At 47.0% G+C, this 21,986-nt stretch overlaps 1 protein-coding gene across 2 annotated transcripts in view; it reads right to left on the bottom strand.

The window, feature by feature from the left end:
• The window catches only part of LOC102942857 (death associated protein), an 89,046-nt gene that overhangs the window by 55,091 nt on the left and 11,969 nt on the right, over nt 1-21,986 (bottom strand). The gene's annotated exons all lie outside the window — the stretch shown is intronic.

The following is a 21,986-nucleotide window of genomic DNA, read 5'->3' as shown; positions in this document are numbered from 1 at the left end:
TATTTTCAGAGATTAACAAGTCTAGCGAAGATTCAGTAAGAACAAGTTTTGTGATAACCTAAATGATAGCGAAATCATTGTGACCTTCTATAGAAGGCCTATTTGTAAAAGAACGTCTTGTGAAGGCCAGCGAAATTTTATGTCCTGATAAGAAGAAAGTTTTTGAAGGCACAAGCTTCTCTGCCAATACACTTGCCTGCAGGATAACGGATTTAGCAGATAATGGGCAAAAACAATTGATTCAAATGGCAAAAAACTTTGTAGAATTTTCAATTGCTCTTGATGAGAGTCCAGATGTATCAGATACCGCACAATGTGCAGTGTTCGTTAGAGGTGTGGATTGTAATTTGAATATAACTGAAGAATTGCTAGACTTAATGCCACTGAAGGGTAACACAATAGGACGTGACATATTTCAAGGGCTGGAAGAGTGCACTGAAAAAGTTGTGCTGCCATGAAACAAACTCGTATCTTTGGCTACAGATGGTGCGCCATCAATGTGCTCTGAAAACGTTGGTGTGGTTGGATAACTGAAGACCAAACTGAACAGCCTCAATATACCAGGAATTAGCTTCACCAGTACACATTGCATTTTGCACCAAGAAGCCCTGTGTAGTAAAAGTCTACAAATGAAGGAAGTTATGGATGTAGTTGTTAAAACCGTTTTATATGTGCACGAGGGCTGAATGACAGACAGTTCACTTCTTTTTAGCAAGTATGGACAGCGAATACGGGGAAATTCTGTATCACACTGAAGTTAGATGGCTGAGTTGTGGAAACGTTTTGAAGCATTTTTTTGCACTTAGAGAGGAAAATTTTTTTTTTTTTTTCCATTTTCATGAAGGAATCAGATAGTTACCTTTTCTGTAACTGGTGTTCTTCGAGATGTGTTGCTCATGTCTATTTCACAATAGGTGTATGTGCTCGTCACGTGCACTGGTACCGGAAGCTTTTCCCCTAGCAGTACCTGTAGGAGCGGCGCCTGCCTGGCGCGGTATAAGGGGAGCTACGCGCTCCTCCCACCCTCAGGTCCTTCTTGCCAGACAACTCCGACAGAGGGGAAGGAGGGCGGGATGTGGAATAGCCATGAGCAACACATCTCGAAGAACACCAGTTACGGAAAAGTTAACGGTCTCTTTTTCTTCGAGTAATTGCTCATGTGTATTCCACAATAGGCGATTCCAAGCTATATCTGTTGGAGGTGGGTGGGAGTTCACAAGTTCCCAGGATGAAGAACAGCCCTGCCGAACCTGGTGTCATCCCTGGTTTGGGAGACGATCGCATAGTGCGAGGTGAACGTGTGAACCGAAGACCACGTGGCGGCCCTACAGATGTCCTGAATGGGGACGTGAGCCACGAAGGCAGCCAATGAGGCCTGCGCCCAAGTCGAGTGTGCCCTCACAATGAGTGGCAGGGGAACACCCGCCAGCTCATAACAGGTATGGATGCATGAAGTGATCTGATTGGAAAGCCGCTGAATGGAAATCGGCTGGCCCCTCACGTGCTCAGCCGAGGCGACAAATAGTTGCGAGGACTTTCTGAACGCTCGAGGTAGAAAGCCGGAGCCCGTCGCACATCGAGCATGTGGAGACGGCGCTCCTCACTGGACGCGTGGGACTTGGGGCAGAGGACCGGAAGAAAGATGTCCTGACCCATGTGGTAACCAGAGACCACCTTCAGGAGGAATGCAGGGTGTGGGCAGAGCTGGACCTTATCTTTATGAAAAAGCATGTACGGTGGCTCGGAGGTCAGGGCACTGAGGTCCAAGGCTCACCTGGCCGACGTGATTGCAACCAGAAAGGCCACCTTCCACGGGAGGTGAAACTAGGAGCACGTGGCCAGTGATTCAAACAGGGGCCCCATGAGACGAGCCAACACCAGGTTTAGGTCCCATTGTGGGACTAGGGGTCTAGAATACAAAAAAAGATGGTCCAACCCCTTGAGGAACCGGCCAGTCATAGCATGGGAAAATACCGTGTGTCCCTGCACCAGGACAGAAGGCTGATATGGCTGCCAGGTGCACCTTGACTGACAAAGGCACCAGGCCCTGGGCTCTCAGGTGGAGGAGGTAGTCAAGTATAACCTGGATCAGGGCGGTCAAGGGAGAGACACCGTGGTCCGCCGCCCATCTAGAAAAATGGGACTTCGCCAAATAAGGACGGCAAGTGGAGGGCCGTCTACTTTCAAGGAGGATGCGCTGAACCTGTTCTGAGCACGTCCTCTCCTCTCCGCCTAACCACTGAGCAGCAACGCCGTGAGATGAAGAGCCTCTAGATTGGGATGGAGGAGGCAGCCCTAGTCCTGAGAGAGCAGGTCCAGGCGGAGCGGCAACAGCCATGGCAGAGCTACCACCAGGCCCGTGAGGGTCCCATACCAATGCTGCCTGGGCCACGCCAAGGCAATCAGGATGACCCAGGCCTTGTCTGTCTTCATCTTCTCCAGGACCCTGCTGATTAGAGAGAACAGGGGAAAAGGCATAGAGCTGCCAGCCTGACCAGGACAGGATAAAGGCATCGAAGATAGCGCCCCTTCCCCAGGCCCCCCCTGGAGCAGAACCGGGGACATCACCGGTTCTGCTGAGTCGCGAATAGAATAGGTCCACCTGGGGAGTTCCCCACCTTCGGAAGAGCCGGTGGGCCACTTTCGGGTGGAGGGACCACTCGTGTTGCGAGGAAAAGTCCCTGCTCAAGCAATCCGCTCTCTCATTCTGGGCACCCGGTAGGTGGAAGGCCTTCAGGTGGATGTCGTAGGCGATACAGAAGTCCTACAGCCTGAGGGCTTCATGGCAGAGGATCGGGCCCCGCCTTGCCTTTTGATATAGAACGTAGAGGCCGTGTTGTCCGTGAGGACCCTGACTACCCTGCCCTCCAGGTGCGAGCGGAAGGCCATTCACGCCAGCCGCAGTGCCCTGAGTTCCTTGACGTTTATATGTAGGGTCAGGTCTTGGGAGGACCACAGGTCTTGGGTCTGAAAGTTCCCCACATGGGTCCCCCAACCCAGGTCCGATGCATCTGACACCAGCTCCAACGATGCGGCCCTGTCCCTGAAAGGGGACTCCTTGCAGCATGTTGTTTGGGGTGGACCACCACCGTAAGGAGGTGATCACAGAGTCCCGCACGGTGAGGACCTTGTCCATCCTGTCCGTGGCCTGGGAGAACTTAGAGGCCAACCAGAGTTGGAGGGCCTCGTCCTGAGTCTGGCGTGACGGACCACCTACGTGCACGCCGACGTGACCCAAGAGCTGCAGGAAAACCCTGGCCGTTGTCACCGGGAACTTTGAGACCGAGTCGATGAGACCTCTCGGGGTCTCAAATCTGTCTGGCAGGAGAGAGGCTGTGGCCGAAGCTGTGTCCAGGAGAGCCCCGATAAACTCTTATGCGCCACGTGATCCCTCAGCTGCAACCAGGAGGTGCCCTTGACCAGCCAATTGTCCAGATAGGGAAAAATCTGGACCCCCCTGCTGTCTGAGGTAGGCCGCTACCACTGTCATGCATTTTGTAAACACCCTGGGGTCATCAGGCAAAGCAAACGGGAGGACCGTGAATTGGTAGTGAGTTTGTCCCACCACGAAACGGAGGAAGCATATGTGCCCCTCGAATATGTGGAAGTACGTGTCCTGCAGATCGAGGGCAGCATACCAGTCCCTGGGATCCAGGGAGGGGATGATGAAGGCCAGGGAAACCATGCGGAACTTGAGTTTCACCATGTACTGGTTCAGACCTCAGGTCCAGGAGGGGTCTGAGCCCCTCTTTGGCCTTCGGGATAAGGAAGTATCGGGAGTAATAACCCTTGCCCATGAACTCCTCGGGCACTGCCTATACCGCTCCTAGTCCTGGGAGCCGCCCCACCTCCTGCTCAAGCAGAGCCTCGTGCGAGGGGTCCCCAAATAGGGACAAATATGGGGGGTGGTTGGGCAGGGAGGAAGTAAACTGGAGGGTGTAACCCCAAGAGATGGTGTTGAGGACCCACTGGTCCAAGGTTAGCCACGACCATTCCAGGAGGAAAGCACACAACCGGTTGCAAAAGGGGAGCTTCACTGAGGGCGGCTCCCTGATGAGGACTGGCAGGGTGCCCCCAAGCATCCCGTCAAAAGTGCCTTTTCCCCGCCTGCTTGCCCTTAGAGGAGCCAGGCTGGGGGGCCGGTGGAGACTGCCTCTGAGGGCGTCTCTTATAGTCCTGCTGTTTCTTGTGGGTGGCCTCATACGTCTAGGGCAGCCTGGGTGGGAATCTGCTGCAGTTTGAACTTAGGTCTTGCAGGAACCGGTACATATAGGCCCAGAGCCTGGAGGGTTGTGGGGGAGAGTCTTTCATGCCGTGCAGCCTTGTATCTGTCTCCTCCGCAAACAGGGCTTTCCTGTCAAATGGGAGATCCTGCATGGAGGACTGTGCCTCACTGGAAAGCCCAGAAAGCAGGAGCCATGCCGCCCGTCTCATGGACATCGTGGAGGCCATGGATCATGCAGCCGTATCCGCAGCATCCGAGGCTGCCTGCAGGGATGCTTTAGCGGCCGCTGCCCCCTCCTCCACTAGCACCTTGAACTCCTTTCTATCGCGCTCCTTGAGGGAGTCCTCAAACTTGGGCAGGGAGCCCCACAGACTGAATTCATACCGGCCCAGGAAAGCCTGATGATTTGCCACTCGCAACTGGAAGCTCGAAGACTAATACATTTTCCTTCCAAAAAAGAGTCCAGTCTCCAAGAGTCTTTGTTCTTTGGGGTTGGGGCTGGTTGACCCTGCCGTTCCCTGTGGTTGACCAACTTGACCACCAGGGAGTTGAACGAAGGGTGGGTATACAAGTACTCATGCCCCTTGGTGGGTACAAAGTACTTGCGTTCCGCCTTCTTAGAGATAAGGGCCAACAAGGCCAGTGTCTGCCATAGGGCATTTGAAATTTTAGCCACCCCTTCATGGAGAGGCAAGGCTACCCTACCCGATACTGACGAGGACAGCATGTTAAAACAGGGAGTCTGAAGATTCCTCCATCTCCTCTGCCTGGAGATGGAGGCTTGCTGCCACCTCTTTAAGAGTTCTTGATGGGCCCTGAAGTCCTCCTGCGGGGCGGGGCCGCAATCGCCTCCTCCGGGCGGGGCAAGGAGACCAGTGTGGTGCTCTGGGCATCAGCCAGCACCAAAGGGTCCTCCACCTGGTCGGACCCCCGGAACAGTGCCAAGGATGTATGTCCCACAGACTCCTTCCTTGGGGGTCTGGAGAGCGATGCTGATGGTGCTTCTAAAGCTCCGGCCACCGAGCGAGCCCCCACTGGGGGCTGCGCGGGAGACCTCGGTGCCCACTGGTACCATTGGGCTGGCCACGACCCTTGATGCCACTGCACCTGCTGCGGCACTGGCAGGGCCAGCTGTTCGGCTTGGCTGGCCTGGCCCATTGAAAGACGGCTACGAATGGAGGCCGGGCTGGCGTACGATCTGCTGCTGCCTCTGGACTGGGAGGAGCGGCGGTGCTGAGATCGCCGTTGGCCACAGGACCGCGACCTGGTACCAACGGTAGCAGCTGCTCCGCAAGCGGCCTCGACAGGCGGACCCACAATGGTGAGACGCTGGTGATCGATGACCGGGGCTGCGATGTCTTGGCAGAGACGTGGAGCAGGAGTCCAAGCGGGAATGGTGTCGACGACCATGCTGTGACCGGCTGCGGTACCCCCTCCGAGATGAGGACCATTGGCAGCGCCTGCTGTGGTCCCGTCGATAATCGCTCCTTGAGGACGAGCGGTGCCGAGAGTCCCGGACCGACGAACGAAAGCACTGCCCGACATGGGTCTAGCCTCTGTCCCAGATTTCCCTCGGTGCTGCTGCGAAGGGGGAGCCTTCCCGGCCCTCTTGGTGTGCCCCGTGAACGGGGAGCGGTGCCAACTGGTCAACGGCACCAGAAGGTCGCCGTGTACCAACACCGTGGTGCCGGGTACTGGTTCGGAGCAACATGCCGGAGTCAGGGTCAGTGCCACTCCATCAGGATGGCCCGGAGCCTGTCACTTTCTCTTTTGGTCCGAGGCTTAAACGACTTGCAAATCTTGCACCTTTCGCTGATATGGGTTTCTCCCAAACAGCGCAAAGACTGCGTGCGGATCACTTCTTGGCATAGAACACCTACAAGAGCCGCACAACTTAAACCCCAGGGCGCAGGGCATGCCCCGGCCCGGGCTCACTAACTAAACTAACTAAACAGCTAACTAACTCCAGGTACTAACACTGAACGAACGAACAGTACTGGAAATTGAGCTACAGCAAAGCTGGAGCAGAGTCATTCCAACGCACCTTCACTGAAGTAACTGTGAAGTAGTTACTTCAGTACACAGTTCAGAAGCAGCACTGTGCAAGAAGTAACTGAGGGTGGGGGGGAGCGCACAGCTCACCTTATACCGTGCCAGGCAGGCGCCACTCCGGGAGTCACAGGGGGCATTCCCACCCTACAGGTACTGCTAGGGGAAAAACTTCCAGCACCGGTGCACGTAGAGAGCACGCACACCTATTGTGGAATACATATGAGCAATCACTCGAAGAACAAAGAGGTTCCACAGCTTGCTGATTCCACTTTTATCTGCAATCTTGCTTTTCTAACAAATGTAACTAACCACCTGAACGCACTGAACTTGAAGCTTCAGGGTAGAAAAAACACGTGATAACACAGATATATGACAGTGTTAAGTCATTCAAAGTCAAGCTTACTTTGTGGGGGAAAACAGCTGACTGCTGGCAATTTGGTCCATTTCTCCACTCTGAATTCCTTAGGAAAAGTTGAACCCAAATCCTTGAAAGAATATGCAACTATCATTTCTAACTTACACAAATAGTTTGATGTGCGGTTTAAAAATTTCAAGGTATTTGAACCACATTTTCAACTTCTTTCCACACCATTTGCTGTGGAAATTGACAATGTTGCAGAGGAAATGCAGATGGAAGTAGTGGAGCTTCAGTGTGATACCACTTTGAATCAGAAGTATACAGATGTTGGAATTCCAGAATTCTACCAGTTTCTGTCACAAGAAAGATTTCCCATGTTATTCTCTGCTTCTGCAAGGGTAAATGGTAATGTTTGGAAGTACATATATATGTGAACAGTTTTTCTCTTCCTTGAAGATTAACAAATGTGTGTTAAGGTCAAGGTTCACTGATGAACATTTGCAAGCAACACAGAGATTGATATCCTGAGACGAAACCAAACCAAACACTGATGCTCTGGTTGATGCAAAACGCTGCCAGCTAATGTACTCGTCAATGTACTCTGGCCAATGTACTAGTCCTCATTTGGCCCTTGTCGTGATTTGAGTTTGAGATCCCTGTCCTAAATTATACCATCCTGCACTGCACAGAGAACTGTACAGCGTAAGCTCATGAAATTCACCCCCTCCCTCAAAGTGGAAAAAAATACGCAACAGCTTTCTGCCCCCAGTTATGATTTCCACACACTGGTTTTAGACAAAACAAAAACAAGTTTATTAACTACAAAAGATAGATGTTAAGTGGTTATAAGGTATAGCACACAGATCAAAGCAGATTACCTAGCAAATAAAACAAAAACGCAATTGAAGCTTAACATACTAAAAAAATTGGATATGAGTAGCAAATTCTCACCCTAATTGTTGTTTTAGGCAGTTTGCAGAGATTCTTAAGGGCAAGCTCCACTTGCTTGCAGCTCAAAACTCCAGGTATTCCTTTCACAAGCTAGAAATCTCTCTAGCCTGGGTTCAGCCCTTCTCTCCTAGTCCAGCGTTTCTCAGGTGTTTCCAAGCATCTTCTTTGGACAGGGATTCAATGAAGAACCACGATGATGTCACTCCCCTGCCTTAAATAGCTTTTGCATATGGCGGGAACTCTTTGTCTCCAACTTTAGCTCTCATGCCTTTCAGTGGAAAAAAACTGGTATTCTATGATGGAGTCCAGTACCAGGTGACTTGCTAACAGACCCCAGTAGGGACTCAGCAGCCATGACTCAGAGGCTGTTTGTACCATCCTCAGGAAGGCTCCCTGGTGGGAGATTAGCATCTTCTAAAACCTATTGTTCTCCCTACTGGCCCTCCCAAGCCAGCCATGTAGACTGATTGCATTCTACCCAGTGGGCGTTCCCCAGGTGTAAACACTTTTGTAATAAACAATATTCCTAATTTCAGATACCAAAAAGATACATGCATATAAATAGGATAATCATATTCAGTAAATTATAACCATTTCAATACTTCAAATGCCTCATCTTTCACAAAATACACCATTGTTATGCCATAATCATATCAGAGTAATATTACTATGAAGAATATGGGGTGATAATGCCACAGGAGGGGAGCTCTCAGGGCTGGGAGCAGGAGAGGGTGAGGGCTCAGGGCAGCACTTACCTCAGGGGAGGGGGGCTCCCTGGAAGCGGCAACATCCCTCAGCTCCTAGGCAGAAGCGTGGCCAGGCAGCTCCACATACTGCCTCCACCTGCAGGCACTGCCCCCGCAGCTCCCATTGACCATGGTTATAGGCCAATGGGAACTGCGGAGCCAGGGCTCGGGGCAGAGGAAGTGCGTGGAGCTGCCTGGCCATACCTCCACCTAGGAGCTGAGGGAGGGGGATGCCATCGCTTCCGGGGAGGTGCGGAGCCAGAGAGGGAGCTTGCCAGCCCCGCCAACTGCCCCCACCCCCACAGCACCCCTGCCCCCAAGATTTAGTCAGAGGTATATAGTACAAGTCATGGACAGGTCACAGGCCAGAATTTTTGTTTACTGCCTGTGACCTGTCCAAGAGTTTTACTAAAAATACCTGTGACAAAAACTTAGCCTTACTCATGATTAGACAGTTTCACAACTTTCAACATTTGTGGTGGCAATACTGAAAGTGTTTATCCACATACATACAGTTTCAAATGATTTAACCACTAAATTAATACTATATACATTTATATACTGATACAAGTAGTTCAGAAATAAACTGACATGCATACACTTATTCTAATACCTCACTAGCACAACCGCTTGAGCAGAGATAAAAAACAAGAAGGTACTTTAGAATGCAGAAACTGAATACACTGCAATGGTATCTGGCAATCACTAGTAGCAAAAGAAAAGATGCTGGCTTTACTTCCATTTACTCCCTACCAGTTCTAACGAACTGAAGTGGAAGGAAGGGGAAGGGGGGAGAAGAAAAAGAAACTGACTTCTGAACGTGCATGAATATTCTGCATTTTGAAAGGGAGGGGGGGAGGGGAGAAGGGAAATCACACCTGCTTTCTGCACTGCTTCTGAACCGCGACAGCTGATGTACTATAATTACAGTATTGAGATTTAGCAAGTTTTGTTGACAGACAACTGAAGGATGCCAGGGTGCCTTAAGCAATTCCTCTCACCCCAGAATTGAACAAGCACAGTGCCAGGCACTTCTGACATATGGACAGGCATATGCTTCATTGTGTGCCTATGCTTTTAATTCACTACCTGACAGATTTTAAACCATCCTTTGAAGTAGTTTCATTTTGCAAGATCAATAGAATCATGGCCAATTTCCAGATCTTAAACTGAATTAAAATCAATGCTGCACAATTCATACTTTCTAATGCACAAGGAGAAATTAAAGAAAACACTAGAGTCACAATTCCAAGGCAGGTCTGCCCTTAAATCAATGGAGATTGTGTATCTCAAAAATATTCTATGTAAAATGGACTGATCTGACATACTACTGGGGGGAACTTTTCCATCAAATCTGTTTATATACACACACACACCCCTCTACCTAAAAACTACCCATATTAATGCTTGGTAATTCTGCAATAGCCCCCTTCCTACTGCAGATATAACTAAGGAGAAAGAACAAATCAGAGTATTTAGTCCCAGAAGTCTTCACTGTTTACTCTGTTTGGTTCAAGGACAAAACGTAGCAGTTACTGCTAAGAACCGAGTACCAAAATCTGATTGTCGTTTCCACTTATTGGTGTCCTACAACAATAGCTAATGAAACGCTTAGGCAAAACTGAACAAGTTGCTATCATTTCAAATGGTCTGTCCTTCAGAAGCATTTATTGCATTAAAATTTAAGATGTTGGCATGTAAGTTAGCGTGAAATCCCATGCCTCAGCCAAGCATGCATTTGTATGGGGTTCAGTGCCATGGTTATGAACCTTTTCTCCTAAGCAGTTTAAAATATACCACCCAGACCATGTAGTTTCTGTGATAACAAAAACTGTTTACGATATACCATCTTGCACTCTCTGGAATTCCTAATCCAAGTTATAATTAAAGCTCTTGGTCTTCCTAAATATGCCACAAAAAACAGGCAGCAGCAATGGATATGATTTCCAATCAAAACCTCAACCATACAGCAAGATGAAACAAATGAAATCTGTAGAATTATAGAAAGCATCACTTATCAAAATATTATTGCAATTATTTTCACGTGCAAAGACAACTAATACAGAATCCAAATAATTAGAGATGGAAAAGACCAATTTGGGAGAGTCCAACTCCTGGCAACTCCAAGCTTCAGCTGCAAACTACAGGATGTACCAGCTATTACAATAATATGCTACACTTGATGTTAGATATACTACATCTTATGCGTGAAATAAGTGTTGGTACTGCAGATCTGATTAAGTAAGATCAGATAACTATTTCTCAAAGGATTTAAAATATTTTCATTGATTTGTGTCTTACTAGGAACCTCTGCACAGAGAGGTTATTCAGGCTCTGGTTTTGCGAGTCATACATACATACACCTTTGCGCATTCAAATTAACTGAACCACACAAATCCTTCCTTCCTCTTACACTGATCTCATTCCCCTCAATAACCCATTCCAACCACTGAATTCTAAGTCTTATTGTCTAATGTTATGTCCCTACCATTCCTATACCCAGGACTGAGTGGTTTGGAGGAAAAACACTGGAATTCTAAACTGAACAGAAATTACTTTTACTGCTTGTCAGCCAAAGGGAGGGGACCCTCTGTCACTTGATATTTTGTATTTTAAGAGTAATGTTGCACAATGAACTTTCCAGAGAAAACCAACGAGATTGGATCACAAGTTACTGAAGAAAAGGAGTACTTGTGGCACCTCAGAGACTAACCAATTTATCTGAGCATAAGCTTTTGTGAGCTACAGCTCACTTCATCGGATGCATACTGTGGAAAGTGTAGAAGATCTTTTTATACACACAAAGCATGAAAAAATACCTCCCCCCACTCCACTCTCCTTTCCAACATACCTCTGAACAACATACTAATCCACAGAGATCTCCCTACCAACACTACAAAAAGAAGGATTCTAGGTGGACTCTTCCTGAAGGTCGAGACAGCAGACTGGACTTCTACACAGAGTGCTTCCGCTGACGTGCATGGGCTGAAATAGTGGAAAAGCAGCATCACTTGCCCCATAACCTCAGCCGTGCGGAACACAATGCCATCCACAGCCTCAGAAACAACTTTGACATCATAATCAAAAAGGCTGACAAAGGAGGTGCTGTTGTCATCATGAATAGGTCGGAATATGAACAAGAGGCTGCTCGGCAGCTCTCCAACACCACTTTCTACAAGCCATACCCTCTGATCCCACTGAGAGTTACCAAAAGAAACTACAGCATTTGCTCAAGAAACTCCCTGAAAAAGCACAAGATCAAATCCGTACAGACACACCCCTGGAACCCCGACCTGGGATATTCTATCTACTACCCAAGATCCATAAACCTGGAAATCCTGGGCGCCCTATCATCTCAGGCATTGGCACCCTGACAGCAGGATTGTCTGGCTATGTAGACTCCCTCCTCAGGCCCTACGCTACAAGCACTCCCAGCTACCTTCGAGACACCACTGACTTCCTGAGGAAACTACAATCCATCGGTGATCTTCCTGATAACACCATCCTGGCCACTATGGATGTAGAAGCCCTCTACACCAACATTCCACACAAAGATGGACTACAAGCCGTCAAGAACACTATCCCCGCTAATGTCACGGCTAACCTGGTGGCTGAACTTTGTGACTTTGTCCTTACCCATAACTATTTTACATTTTGGGGACAACGTATACCTTCAAATCAGTGGCACTGCTATGGGTACCCGCATGGCCCCACAGTAGGCCAACATTTTTATGGCTGACTTAGAACAACGCTTCCTCAGCTCTCGTCCCCTAATGCACCTACTCTACTTGCGCTACGCTGATGACATCTTCATCATCTGGACCCATGGAAAAGAAGCCCTTGAGGAATTCCACCGTGATTTCAACAATTTCCATCCCACCATCAACCTCAGCCTGGTCCAGTCCACACAAGAGATCCACTTCCTGGACACTACAGTGCTAATAAACGATGGTCACATAAACACCACACTATACCGGAAACCTACTGACCGCTATTCCTACCTACATGCCTCCAGCTTTCACCCTGACCACATCACACGATCCATTGTCTACAGCCAAGCTCTGCGATACAACCGCATTTGCTCCAACCCCTCAGACAGAGACAAACACCTACAAGATCTCTATCAAGCATTCTTACAACTACAATACCCACCTGCGGAAGTGAAGAAACAGATTGATAGAGCCAGAAGAGTTCCCAGAAGTCACCTACTACAGGACAGGCCTAACAAAGAAAATAACAGAACGCCACTAGCCGTCACCTTCAGCCCCCAACTAAAACCCCTCCAACGCATTATTAAGGATCTACAACCTATCCTGAAGGATGACCCAACACTCTCACAAATCTTGGGAAACAGGCCAGTCCTTGCCTACAGACAGCCCCCCAACCTGAAGCAAATACTCACCAGCAACCACATACCACACCACAGAACCACTAACCCAGGAACCTATCCTTGCAATAAAGCCTGTTGCCAACTGTGCCCACATATCTATTCAGGGGACACCATCACAGGGCCTAATAACATCAGCTACACTATCAGAGACTCGTTCACCTGCACATCCACCAATGTGATATATGCCATCATGTGCCAGCAATGCCCCTCTGCCATGTACATTGGTCAAACTGGACAGTCTCTACGTAAAAGAATAAATGGACACAAATCAGATGTCAAGAATTATAACATTCATAAACCAGTCGGAGAACACTTCAATCTCTCTGGTCACGCGATTACAGACATGGAAGTTGCGATATTACAACAAAAAACTTCAAATCCGGACTCCAGCGAGAGACTGTTGAATTGGAATTCATTTGCAAATTGGATACAATTAACTTAGGCTTGAATAGAGACTGGGAGTGGCTAAGTTATTATGCAAGGTAACCTATTTCCCCTTGTTTTTTTCTAACCCCCCCACCCGACATTCTTGTTAAACCCTGGATTTGTGCTGGAAATGGCCCACCTTGATTATCATACACATTGTAAGGAGAGTGATCACTTTAGATAAGCTATTACCAGCAGGAGACTGGGGTGGGGGGAGGTATTTTTTCATGCTTTGTGTGTATAAAAAGATCTTCTACACTTTCCACAGTATGCATCCGATGAAGTGAGCTGTAGCTCACGAAAGCTTATGCTCAAATAAATTGGTTAGTCTCTAAGGTGCCTCAAGTACTCCTTTTCTTTTTGCGAATACAGACTAACACTGCTGTCACTCTGAATCAAGTTACTGAAGAGCTACCTTGAGGGAAAGGGAAAGAAATAGTAGGGAAATTTTGCACCAAAACATTAAAAATTCTGCACACGTTTTAAAATTCTGCTAAGTTTATTTGTCATATAAATGTGGAGGCTCCAGCATGGCACTGGGGAGCATAGGCCGCTGGCTGCACAGAGATGGGAGATCACTATGCAGCTCCCCCCAGGACACAGATTCAGCAGTGAGGCTGCACCCAACCCTGACACAGCGCAAGGACCGGGCCTGCCCCAGGAACACTCCAGGGCCCTGCTCCTCTGTGTGGGCAGGCAGGCTCAGCAAAGCAGGATCCAAATGTGAAGGGGCTTAGTGTGGGGGTGGGAAAATCCAGATGTGGGGTGAAAGGGTTCTGTGTGGGGCAATCTGGGTACGGGTGGCTCAGTGAGGGATCCGAGCGCCCAGGGGGATGGGAAGAGATCGGATCTGGATGCACAGGAGCTTGTTGGGGGGTTCTGGGTGCAGTGGTAATGGGACTCTGCAGGGGGTCCAGATGAAGGTGGTTGGGGCCAGTGGGGGGGGGGGGGGGTTGCTGGGTGTGGGGAGGATAGAGCTTGGCAGAGGAGTCTAGGTGTGGGGGACTCAGCAGGGGGGTTCAGATGCTGGGGGAATGTGATTCATTGGGGTGGGGATCCAGGTGCAGGTGGCTTGTTGGGGAAGTCCAGGTGCAGGGGGAGAGGGACTCATGGGGGGACGGGGTGATTCTGAGTATGGGGGGGTGAGGCTCAGCGGGAAGGTCTGGATGCACAGGGGGTGGGTAGATGAGGAAGCAGCTCCTTATACAGTGATCCCTCCCAGCGAAGCGAAGAACCAATGGGTGCAGGAAGTAGGGGGGAGAAAGAGTGTTCAGAGCTTCGTACAGCTGGGGGAGAAATCTGAGGGTGGGTCTAACATGGCCCTGGATGCCGTGCAGGGGAAGAGGAACGCCCGTCCTCCCTAGTCCAGCCGGGACTAGCAGCTGAGCCCGCTGCAGGGTAGGAGGCATGAGCTGGGTCTTCTCCAGTCCCAGCTCCTGCCCGACAGTGATTTATCTCTCTGCCGGCTGCCCTGGGCATCCGAAACATACTACTGGGGAGGGCTGCATGACCGCTCTTATGGCTTTCCCGTCAGAAAGTCATTTTTCTGCAGGGAAGCAAAGAAATCTGCGGGGTACATAAATTCTACACATGTGCAGTGGTGCAGAAGTCCCCCAGGAGTAAGTAATGGACAAAGCTGGCTACTCCAAGGGCCCCTGTCTGCAGCAGCATCGTTGTGATAACACTAAACTCCTGGTTTTGGGTCTGGCCCTCTACAGGTGCTGCTGGAACAACCCCACTGCCTCGTTGCAGCTACTTCAGATGCCTCAACTTATTTGCAAGAACTCTAGAAGAAAGCTTTCTTGAGGAGCATTAAAAGCCAGCCATTCATCTTGCCTTACTGTCATTTTGAGGAGAGGTCTAAGAAATGGAACATGTTCTGGAATTTCTAATTATGGGAGTTTGACCACTTCTGCGACAATCCTAGTGGGCTCCAAGCACCCTTTTGAAATCTCCCAGAAATCACTGCTTCAAAGAGCTATACCAGAAACTGTGGAATAAACATCTAAAATGGCAGTGCAACAGTAATGGTGTAGTACAATGCAAGTGGTATAGGCAAAGGCTAAAACTGCACCTGAAATACCATGTGGACACACTGTACCCTTGCTACTTGCAGTGGTGCAATCCCACCAACTCTACCACCACCAGCCTAGGAGAGTTCTGAAAACAGAAGGAAATACACACTGCATGTGGGTTTGTTCTGTGTCCATCACCAGCTCCAGTATTATCCCTCACTATTTTTGTGTGAAACTGGACCTAAAATGAGATGATAAAGTCACCAGCACACCAGATCTTTCAGGCCGCCCTTTTAAATACACAGAAGTTAATATTTTCTGTATCATTTTTCCCTTACTTCATTATCAGCTGCCATTGTCAGCTGACAAAGTTCCCTGAAATGTTTAACTATGAATGCAAAAAAGTAGAGATATCATATAAAGAACGTCAGGACGGTTTATGGTGGCAATGTGGCCAAAACAAAAAACATAAAAAGAAAAGCTTAAACAAAGTCTCTCTGCTTTGCAAAAAAACCCTAAAAGTTACCTATAAATTAAAATTGCATTTTAAAAAATGCTTAATAGCTCTTATTCTGTTCATGATCAGTTACAGATATTAAGGTCTATTTTGAAATGCAAATCTGATTTTAAAATTAAAGTCTTCACTATATACATAATTCATGTTTCCGCAAAATACATTAGTTTTCCATATTCTTCCTCATATATTTGCTCATCAGTGCCTACCTGACTCTAGTGCTCATGGAAACATTATTAATTTCAGCATCATTAATAACATGGTTCTAGGACAGTGAACCATGAATAAAAGTAAATCAAGTCACTCATCTGATGACTGAAGAATAACTTAAGTTGAACGGAAGAAAAGTGATGGGGCTTATTCAGGGCAAAAACATCCCCCTCAGTTTCTAGATATGGAGAGCAAAAATGGCAACCAGCAGGGATTGGTAAGCACATTGATGACTGGGGAAGAGAGAAGAGCAGCTTCAGTGGCATCATTTCCTCTCCCCCCTGAACACATGGAAGCCCCTCTACATGGACATCAGCAGCCCACAAGTTTTAGCAGGAGAGCATGGATTGGCTGGAATGGAGGGACGAGTCACTCAAAGGAGCAGCATCCTCTAGCAAATTAGCAGATATACAACTGGTAATTTAATTCTGACTGAGGCAGCAACAATTTTACATCTAGTGTCATGTCTGCTTTTGCTACCCAGCTGCAGGGTGGATAAAAATAAATAAATACAATTAAATTAAAAAAAAAAGTCAGATTTATTTTTATTTAAATTGGATAGTTTTGATAAAATGCTTTCTGAGGAAAAAACCTACCTAAAGATAGTTTTAATTAAGTCCTTCTAGACTATTCTTGAATTCTCATGTTTGAGCAAAAAAATATAGTTGTTACTCTATGGTACTACCATTTTAAATGCAGTTCGGATAAAAAATAAATAGCTGAAATAGGCAGATCTTCCTTTTACAATTTCACCTTTAAAATAGTACTGAGTGTTAGTGAATGCAATGAATAATACTAAATGAGCAATATGGTAATTAACAATTAAATAACTGCATTGACTTATTTTGTTTAGGAGAATCCATCCTCAACATACAGGATTCTGAAGACTCTCCACCTTCAAGGTCACCAACATTTTCTGTAGTTTCAGAGTTATCTGCTAATGATAGTGTTTCAGTCAAATCATGTGGATCACATATACTGTGGCTATCACGTGTAGCAAAAAGAAAAAAATCTCCATCATCCAGAAACAACCATAGATAAATTTGTGATAAGAACCAGCAGATTACAAAAAGAGGTAATTGATGAAAAAATTGCCTGGTTTGTTTATGCAGCAAACTCTCCTTTCCATATGATTAAGAACCCACACTTCATTAACATGGTTCAGTCATTAAGACCAGGATATAGTCCACCCAACATAGCAGATGTCGAAGGCAAATTGCTGGATAAACTGTATGAAAGAGAAATTGGACAGTGTGAAAAAGGTCTAGAGCAGGGGTTGGCAACCTTTCAGAAGTGGTGTGCCGAGTCTTCATTTATTCAGTTTAATTTAAGGTTTTGCGTGTCAGTAATACATTTTAAAGTTTTTTAGAAGGTCTCTCTCTATAAAGTCTATATATTATATAACTAAACTATTGTCATTTGTAAAGTAAACAAGGTTTTCAAAATGTTTAAGAAGCTTCATTTAAAATTAAATTAAAATGCTAATCTTACACCGCCGGCCCGCTCAGCCCGCTGCCAGCCTGGGGTTCCGTTCACCTAGGCCGGCAGCAGGCTGAGTGGGGTCTGGCAAGGGGCCAGCAGTCAGAACCCCAGACAGGCAGTGGGTTGAACGTGGGCCGAACGTGGGCCAGCGGCTGGGACCCCAGACCGGCAGCGGGCTGAGCGGCTCAGCCCGTTGCCACTCAGCCCACTGCCCGTCTGTGGTCCCGGCCGCTGGCTCCTGCCAGCCAGGGTCCCAGCTACCGGCCCCACTCAGCCCGCTGCCCGTCTGTGGTCCCGGCTGCTGGCTCCTGCCAGCCAGGGTCCCAGCTACTGGCCCCACTCAGCCCGCTGCCAGTCTGGGATCCCGGCCCTGCCCATACAGAGTGGGTAACTACCTTCTCCCTGGTTCTAGCCCATTCTCTTCCTCTCTCTCTGCACTGAGCACAGGGCTGGGGGTGAAGGAGCAGGCTGGGGTTGGGGGGTAAAGTCTGGCCAGGAGCTAGAATGAGGGAGGGGACTTAGGGTTGGGGGAGGAGGTTTGGGTGTGGAGTGCTTACCTGGGCAGCTCCCATTTAGAGCGAGGGTGCAGGTGGGAATGGGTGTGCAGGAGCTCCCGTTTGGTGCTGAGGGTGGGAATGTGGGAGGTGCAAGAGTCAGGGCACAGGGTGTGGGGGGGCTAGGTATGTGTGGGGGTGCAGGAGTCAGGGAAGGGGGCTAGGGGTGTGTGAGGAGGGTGCAGGAGTCAGGGCTGGGGTTGTGGGGGGATAGAGGGGTCAGGGCAAGAGGCTGGGGTGTGTGAGGAGGGTGCAGGAATCAGGGCAGGGTGTGTGAGGAGGGTGCAGGAATCAGGGCATGGGGGGGCTTGGTATGTGTGGGGGGTGCAGGGGTCAGGGCAGAGGGCTGGGGTCGTGAGGGGGCTGCAGGGGTCAGGGCAGAGGGCTTGGGGTGTGGGCTGGGGTCGTGGGGGTGCACCCAGCCCCTTGCCCTGAGCGGCTCACGGCAGGGGGCTGGAGGGGATATGCCCTGATTCCACCCCCCTTCCCCAAGGGCCCGGCAGGCAGCAGCGTGCCATTAAAAATCGGCTCGCGTGCCATCTTTGGCACGTATGCCATAGGTTGCCAACCCCAGGGTAAAATTGTTAACTTGAGTCTTGATGGGTGGAGCAATGTCCACAATGATCCTGTTGTATGTGCTTGTGTGACAACAGAAGAAGGGAACATCTTCCTTACAGAAACAATTGATACATCAGGAAATGCACACATAGCAGAATACTTACAAGTAGCAGCAGTAAAAGCTATAACAAACTGTGAAAAAAAATTCAAATGTCTAGTACACAGCCTGGTCACAGACAATGCTGCAAATGTATCCAACGTGAGAAAAAATTTACAAGAGCGTCCCAAGCAAATAACATATGGTTGCAGTGCTCATTTGATGCACCTCCTAGCCAAAGACTTCAGTGTTCCAGAAATAAAGGCTAATGTTGTTGAAATTGCAAAATACTTCCAGAACAACCACTTCGCAGCAGCTGCTCTGAAAAAAGTGGGAGGAACCAAGTTAACTCTCCCACAAGACGTGCGATGGAACTCAGTAGTGGACTGTTTTGAGCACTATGTCAAGAACTGGCCTAATCTGATGGCAGTTTGTGAACACAATTGTGAAAAAATAGGTGGCACTGTCACAGCCAAAGTTCTCAACATTGAGCTTAAGAGAAACACTGAACACATGCCGAGTACCCTGAAGCCTATTTCTGTAGCCTTGAGCAAAATGCAGGGAAATAGGTGTTTTATTGCTGACGCTGTTGAAATTTGCAAGGAACTGAGTGAGATCTTAAAGAGAGAAATATGCAATGACAGAGTTAAATTACAAGCATTAAAAAAAACGAATGGGACAAGCACTATCTCCAGCTTATTTTCTTGCAAATATTCTCAATACTCGGTACCAGGGTCAAACCTTAACGGCTGAAGAAGAGGAGTTGGCTATGACATGCACATCCAACAATCATCCCTCCATAATGCCAACTATAATAAACTTCAGAACTAAGGGTGAAGCATTCAAGAAATATGTTTGCTGATGATGTTTTAAAGAAAGTCACACCAGTCACTTAAGCACTTGGATTCAGAGACTGCTGAAGTGATAATCTCACTTAACAGCAGTAGCTTCTTCTGCCGGTGTAGAAAGAATATTTTCTTCCTTTGAACTAATTGACTCCAAAGTGAGAAATCATTTGGGAGCTGAAAAAGCAGGAAAGCTTGTTTTTCTTTTCCAGATTATGAACAAACGGGAAAATGAAGGTGAAGACGACTGAGTTAGTTGCAGAAGCCAATATTTTAAGTTTCTCATGTTGACTTGGCTGACAGTCTTTTTTTTTTTTTTAATTTCATTTAACTATTTTAGTTAAACAATTTTAACAAAAACAAACCTGATTTTAGAAAACTTAAATGTTTAACTAAAAATTCAAAAATTCATATGCTTGTTTTGTTTTGTTAAAATACGTTTGTTGTTGAATACATAACGTTGTTGTTTTAGTTAAATAAAACAATTTAAATGTCTGTCTGGTGATGTCCTCCTCCTTATACAGCATGGCAAGAAAATCCTCCAAATATTAATGATTAACCTGTTGAATTGGAGATAGTTCACCTCCCAATGACTTCATAAATATCTGCTTCAATTACCTTTGGTAAATGAAATAACCAATCATTCATTTTCTGATATAGCCGTAAAACTAATCTGAAAAGTTTTTAAAACAAATCACTTAAAAAATGTATAGTGTGAACCTTCTAAAAATGAAACCTACATCTATCTCTGAGTTGTGAAGAATACGTACTAAGGCTATAACAACCAACAAGAATGCACTTTTATGTCGAAATCCATGGTTAAATCAAGTCTTCCTGACTAGTGATTTAAATCAACTCCACCCTGCCCAGCTGCAGCTAAATGACCTGCTGCTTGAGTCCATATGCCCTGCCCTGTTACACTAGGGGCTACAGCACTACTAGCCTATGATTGGGGGAGGGGGCGGCTCTTTCCCCCTCCCTCTCTCCCTTCCTCTCCAGACAAGCAAACCAGGAACAGCACCTACCCGCTCAGGTTAATGCCATACAATTCCAGACACTAACTCACATTGCTTCCTGTTTAACGATACCCTTCCTGCTAGCGTTACCACAGTAGGGCTCTATCTGATTAAAAGGAAATTCAAACGGATATTTATTGAATTCCAAAACAATTTTGAAACTAACTTTACCTCAACACCTCTGTGAGGTCAAAAGCACAAGATCAACATAGTTTACAGAAAGACAAGCGTGAAGAGTCTGCACCAAGTGGGTACTTCCAGAGATAAAGTGGTCAGCAAGCTGAAACAACTGATCTTGCGAGACATAAGTGCTTTCCTCCCCTTACTTAAGATGAAAGTTCTATAGGTTGTTATACTTTTATCCTCTAAGTCAAAAAAAATTCCTTTGTGCCCTGCTTTACAATAGTAAGATAATTCTAGTTATATTTATTGCTTTTCACAGTACTGTTTTGCTATGAAAGGGAAACACTGGAGGCAACCCTGTTTCAACAAATCAGAGACAGCTACATCAAACCAGAGGCTCAGAGGTCACCATTATCAAAATGGCACAGCAAAACTTCTCATTTGGATCTGGAACAGACAGGACCATCCTACAATGGTTTCAGGGTGACACAGTACAGAGAATAAAGTAAAATGAACAGCACGTTACGCACCTCAAAGGAAGTATACGCCTTCCAAAGCCAATAAACATTTGGCAAAGAGGATGAAAGAATCCCCCCCCCCCCAAAAAAAAAAAATTCTCTGCTCCAACTTGCTTTTCTCCAGACAGATTTTAGAGATGACTAATCTGGTAGAAGGTGGGCTGTTCAATTCTTCCAGCTTTTCATCCAGACATACTAATTAAAACTCTTTCTCCACACACAAATTCTTTATTTCAAGTGGCAGTGATCAGTGGAAAGAAAAAAGTTCATGGCTGTTTTTACTCCTGAAGACAATGCAGCTTGTTGTAGCTAAAACAGTGTTAAGAACAGCACAGAAGAAAGTAGCTCTCCACCTTTTTTTTTTTTTGGCGCCTTTACTAAATACTGGGAGCAGTGAGGTCAATCAGCATAAATAGGATTTGGGTAAAATTGGGCTTAGTTATAAAGGAGAAACAGCTGGCACCATACATGTTTATTTTACATATTTCAAGCATAAGAAGCCACTACAGCTTTCAAACTTGAATGCCAAATAAAAATAAATCAATCTTAAATACTGTTTGTGTTAAAGTTACTTTTAATATTTTTGACATACAATAATGAAACCTTTTTTACTGATTTTTCAGCAGAATGAGGCAAGGAGTCCAGTAAATATGGAAAAATACACTACTGTTTTGCACAGTCTCCCAGCAGGTGAGTCCAGCTTCAAAACAAGAAGTCATTCAGAAGCTCACACATCCTCAAACATTTGCTGTCTCTCCCCCCTCAGCCCAGGACACTAATAAACAGGTGGTATTGTCAGCCATATCGTCCCAAGGAGGAATGAAAAAACACAAAACCAGTGGGCTTGGCGTACATTGAATTAAAAAGCAGGGAATTTGAACCAGTACAGCATCACTCACATCACAA

This window comes from Chelonia mydas, chromosome 2 (assembly GCF_015237465.2).
Source record: "Chelonia mydas isolate rCheMyd1 chromosome 2, rCheMyd1.pri.v2, whole genome shotgun sequence".
NCBI lineage: Eukaryota > Metazoa > Chordata > Testudines > Cheloniidae > Chelonia > Chelonia mydas.
This window is presented reverse-complemented; position numbering and strand designations above follow the sequence as displayed.